Raw genomic sequence first — 6000 nt, forward strand, 5'->3', positions numbered from 1 at the left:
ATGTGTGATATTGTAAATCTAAGCCCTAGAATTTTATTCCATCATGACTGTGATATAAATCTTTGCCAAGCACCTGTGTGAGTTCACCCTTCAGACTGGTTCCAGCCTACCTATGGGATTTTGATATCTACCTAAGCCAGCCTTGAAGTGATGTGACCCTTTTGCCTGGGCCCTCCACTCAGAATTATAACATCATTGGATCCAGCACACAGGTGACATTACATTCTTGCTTGTGCCATGCTCGCAGACATCATTGTGACATATTACAGTGTCCATCAGTTAGAAGATGTCACTCTCCTCTCTGGAAAGGGCCCTGAACACAGGGAAAATTAGTGACACATTTCTAGGCCAGGCACACAAGTGATAATGCTCTTTTGTCAGGGCTATGCCCAAAAAATGGCATTTGACATATCACAGGACCTATCATGTAGGTGATATGGCTCTTCTGCTTGAAACTTGCCAGTTGAATAGTGACATACTGCTAGGCCAGGCACAAAGGTGATGGAACTCTTCTGCCAGGGCCATGCTTTCAAAAATGCTTTGTCATCTATCTCTGGGCCTATCACCAAGGTGATGTGACTTCCTGCTTGGTCCTGCCCACATGAAGTATTGAGATATAAGCATGGAATCTGCACTTAGTTGATGTAACCCTCTTGCCTGGGTCCTTTTTTAGGGGGACTTGTGAATATCTCAGTACAGAGGACCACACGATGTGGCCCTTCAACCTGGTTTTTGCCCACATATTAAATTGTGACATATAGCTAAAGAAGCATCTAGGTAATATGGCTCTTCTTCTGTCTGAACCCAGCCTACTGGTGATATTGGGCCATATTTCTAAGCCTGTGACCTAAGTGATGTGACTCTATTTTTGTCTAGGGCTTTACAATGGTAAGATTATGACATATTGATGAGCTCAGAACTTAGGTAATGTGACTCTCGTCTTGTAACTGAACAATGCCCATGAACAGATCTTTTGCCGTATTTCAGGGCCTAGTACCCGGATGAAGTTGCTCTTCTGCCTAGGTTGTGCATAAAGAGGAAATTGTGGCATATTTCTTGGCCTAGAACCCTAATGATGTGACTCTCCTGCTTGTGCCGGGACCACAGAAGGTATTTTGACATATCTTTGGCCCATTTTCTAGGTGTTTTAGCTCTTACCACTTTGCTGAGTTTCTTCCATGTGTGGTTGCATTATATTGCTGGCTCCAGCCTGCAGTTAATGTGGCCCTCTTTCCTAGGCGCTGCTTACAGAGGGCATCATGACATATTGCTTGACAAAGAACCTAAGTGATGTTAACATTCTGCATAGGTTGCTAACAAATGGGATTATGACAAATACCTTGCTTCAGTCCAAAGGTATGATGATCAACCTTATGTTGGGATTCAGCCAACAGGAGATATTTTTCCTTTCACCACTGGGTTTAGGTCAGAGTCAGGTTATTCATTGCATGTTTCTACAAAGCTCACAGTAGTTTACAACACTAACTCATGTAATAAAAACTTCCTGGGTGATACAAAGTGTTTCTTAACAGTGCTCGGCAAACAGTTAAGATTATGATTCTTGACTACACACTCAGGTGAAAGTAAGTTTTTTACCATCCTACATTTACAAAGCCCATTGTTCAGATCCTGAGTCTAACAAGTGAATACACAACAAAGATGGAATTGTGACTTTCATAAATAAATATGGTCACAGGTGGGATGGTGACTCATTTTTGGAGCCAGCTCTCAGTCATGATAATGATCTCTTCCTTAACACCAGCCTATAGGAGAGATGCTGACTGTCATACCTGGGTTTAGGGCAGTATGTATAATCATAATTCTGTAAATGACTGTAGGCCTCAGAGAGGATTGCAACTCTCATGTATATTGTATAATATTTTCAGGTATTATAGAGAGTGTCATACAATGGCAAGCACACACATGAGATTGTGACTCTCTTATACACAGATAGCTAACATTTAATGGTGTCACCCTTAAAGATGAGGAGATTTTGTCATATTTCTTGCACTAGTACCTGGTGTTGAGAACCTTTAGTTTAAATTTCATTCCATTAGGGCGTTGTTACATATCACTGGGTCAGAATCAAAATAATGTGACTCTTCTTCCAGGGCCCTGCAAACAGAGGATATTTTCCCGTATCTCCAGGCCTATTGGCTATGTAATATGTCCCTCCTGCCAGTACCTTGCCCAGGGGAGACACTGTGACATATTGCTAGATTTAGAGTCTAGGTAATTTGACTCATCCCCCCTGCCTGGATCCTCCTCACTGAAAAAACTGTTATATACCATCAAGTGCAAAGCCTAGGTGATGGAAGTCCCCTTTTTTTCCTGGACTCTGTCAGGAGAGGAAATTATTACATATTGGTGAGCAGAGCACCCACGTGGTGTCATTATCTATTTTTATAAGAAACCTGTCTACACTGTGGATGGTGACATATTACTTGCAGTTGTACCCAGGTGATGTGGCTTTTCAGTCTGGTTTCTGCCCATAGGTAAGATTTTGGCATATAACTAGGGCAGCATTTAGGTGATATGACTCTCCCTTTCTGCCTGGGCCCTGTTTACTGGGGACACTGGGCTATATCTGTGAGCCCATGAACTGAGGGAAGTGACTCTCTTTTTCTGCTGGGTCTTTACAATGGAGAGATTGTGAAATATTGTTCAGCCTAGCAATAAGGTTATTTGATACACTTCTTTTTTTTTTCTCAAATCATGCCCACAAACAGAAATTTTGGCCTATTGCAGGGCCCAGCACCCAGATAATGTTACACTTTTACATGGGTCCTGTATGTAGAGAATATTTTAACACACTGCTGGGCCCAGTACCCTGAAAATATAAAACTCATGACTTTGCTGGAGCCAGAGAAGGTATTTTCACAGATCCTGGGCCCATTATGTAGGTGTTTTGGCCCTCATCTTTTTGCTGGTTCTTTTTGTTTATTTGTTTTGTTTTTTGGTTTTTTTCCACGTAATGGATTGCTTCATATTGCTGGGTCCAGAACTCAGTTAACATGACTCTAATTCCTATACACTACCTAGAGAGGGCATTGTGGCATGTTGCTTGGCACAGCACTTAAGTGATGTTACCCTCTGGCCTTCTTTTTCTGCCCACAAATGGGACTATGACTTCAGTTCACAGGCATGATGGTCAAATTTATATTGAGATTCAGCCAATAGGAGATATTTTACCTTTCATTGCTAGGCTTCAGGCAATACATGAAATCTGAGTTGCATATTTGTACCAAGCTCACAGAGCTTTACAATGCTAACTCATCATGTATGAACTTCTTTGGTGGTATAGAGAGTTTGCTGATAGGGACCAGTGAAGAGTTCAGTTTGAGATTCTTGATTACACACCCAGGTAAAAGCAAGTGTTGTCATCATTCTACATGTCCAAAGGCCACTGTTAAGAACATGAGTTTTACAGTTGAATGCAGTACAAAGTTGGAATTGTGACCTCGGTATGTAGGTCTGGCCACAGGTGGGATTGTGACTTATTTCTAGATCCAGCTCACAGGCATAAAAATGAGTCTCATTTCTAACCCAGCCTATAGAAGAGATGCCGACTATTACACCTGGGTTTAGGGGAATATGTAAGGTCATGAGTCCATATAAACATGAAGGACTTAGGGTGGTTTGAAATTCTCATGCATGATGTATAAAGCTTTTGAATATTGATGAGAGTCATGCAACAGCCCAGGATATTAGTGAAATTGTTACTCTCATATACACAAACAGCTCCGAGTTTATAGTGTCACTCTCAAAGACAAGAGGATTTGGCCTATTAATAGGCCTAGTGCTTAGGTGTTGAGACTATTTGGCTTAAATTCCTTTCCTTGGGTGGATTGTGACATATCACTGTGTTAGAATCATAATAATGGGACTCTTCTGTCTGGACCCTGCCAAAAGGGGATACTATCACATATCTATGGGTCTATAAGCTAGATGATTGGTCTCTTCTGACAGTGTCCTGCACCCAGAAGACATTGTGAAATATTGTTTGGCTTAACATCTAGGTAGTGTGACTCTCATCTTCTGCCTGAACCTTGCTCAGCAAACAAATTGTGACATACCGCTGATTGAAAAACCTACATGATGTGACTCTCCTTCACATTCTAGACTCTACCAAGAGAGAGGGTTATTACATGTTGCAGAGTCCAGCACATGCATAGGTGGAGTGACTCTCCTCTCTTTTCTTCCCTTTCTATGGTGGGCTTCGTGGCATATTATTTGAAACTGTAACCAGGTGAAGTGACTCTTCTGACTAGGTCCAGCATACAAATGAGATTATGCTGTATCACTGGTTCAGTGTCAAGCTGAGTTGACTCCCTTTCCTTGTCCCTGCTTACAGGTGAAATTTTGACCTATACCTGGATTAAGCACGCATGGACAAAAATAACTCTCATACCTGGACCGAGCCAGTAGGAATATTTTGACTCTCATAGCCAGTCTCATGGCCATGGGTAAAGCCCTGTGTTTTTCACTTGTATAAAAGTCATGAAGGATTATAATAATCAGGTATATCATATAAAGCATTAATGGTGCAAAGAGTGTCATAACAGAGACCAGCAACCAGGTAAGAATGTGACTCTTTTAGCTGAAATGATTGTAATTCTCACATATTAGCAGGGTCTAGGAATGAGGTACTAAATCTCACACATTAAAAGCAGTGTATGTTTGAAATAATTACGCACATACAGGGACCTGATCCACAGGTGGTTAACATTTGAACCAGGATTCAGCACACCTGTGGTGCCATGACTCCCCTCCTGGACCACAATGTTCAAGGGGGATTGTGGCTCTTATACATGAATCTTGTCCATTGTTGAGATTTTGACTCCTCCACTTTGACCCAACTTATAGAAAGAATTGACTCACATACACAAAACCAGGACTTGTGTGGGATGTGAAACTTATTTCCAAACATATATGAGAGTGTGATTGGGACAAGTCACTTTGTCCAGCAAATGAATAATTTGAGTCATTTTCTGGGCCCAGATCACAGAAGTAATTGTGCCATATGTGGAGCAAGCACCTAAGCAATAGATAACATCCATCGCGGCTCTGCCTTCAAACGGAAATTTTACATATGTCACTGGGACCATCAACCAGATGATGTGAGTTATCTGCCTGAAAACTTTCTACAAAAGGAATTTTGTTATATATCTAGGTCCATCATATAAGTGATGTGACTCCCTTCTACTTCCTTGGCCACACACTTACAGGGCATTGTGACTAAGAACTGGGTACTGCATTCAGGTGATGTGATTTTTCTTTTTGGGTTCTGCCAACAGGAAGCATTGAACACATCACTTGGCTCAGTACCTAGGTGATGTTTCTTCACTTTTGCCTTGGCTCAGACCTCAGGGAGATTGTGACATATTTCCTGGGACCAACACCTATGTGAGGCCACTCTACGATTTGGTTACTGCACAGGACAGACATTGTGACATACATCTAGGCCAATTGCCTCGGTGAAGTGAGCCTCCTGTCTTGCCAAAGTGCTGCCCAGAGAGGGGGTTTTGATATGTCACTGAAATCCAGGTGATGTGACTCTTCCACCATGTTCCTGCCCACAAGGTGAATTGTGATGTCTCAGTGGCCCAGACCCACATAGGTGATGGGGCTTTCTTGTGTTCTCTCTGGCCACAGGTGATATTCTGCCATATACCAGAGACCAGAACAAAAGCCTAGTAACAACTCATATGACTGGAGCCTACGAGTTGTGCAGGATGGTGACTCTTAGACTTAAGCCTTTTCACAAGTGTAATTGTGACAAATACCTTTGCTCAACTCCTGAGTGATTTAATAATTCTGCCTAGGCATAGCAAATGAGATTTTGACAGATACATCGGTCAAGCACCTTGGTGATCTGACTGACGTATCTTAAAATGTCCTCAGGGGATATTGTAACATACTTCTGTATCCTTCATCTAGGTTACATGACTCTTCTCTCCTGCCTGTACCCTGCTTCTTTTAGTGATTGTAGTATTTATA

At 41.9% G+C, this 6000-nt stretch overlaps 1 pseudogene; it reads left to right on the forward strand.

Annotated features, from left to right (window-relative positions):
- Positions 1-5014, forward strand: part of LOC129025711 (testis-specific basic protein Y 2-like) — a 42048-nt pseudogene extending 37034 nt beyond the window's left edge.
- The last annotated feature ends 986 nt before the right edge of the window (positions 5015-6000 follow it).

Source organism: Pongo pygmaeus, chromosome Y (genome assembly GCF_028885625.2).
Source record: "Pongo pygmaeus isolate AG05252 chromosome Y, NHGRI_mPonPyg2-v2.0_pri, whole genome shotgun sequence".
Taxonomy (NCBI): Eukaryota; Metazoa; Chordata; class Mammalia; order Primates; family Hominidae; genus Pongo; species Pongo pygmaeus.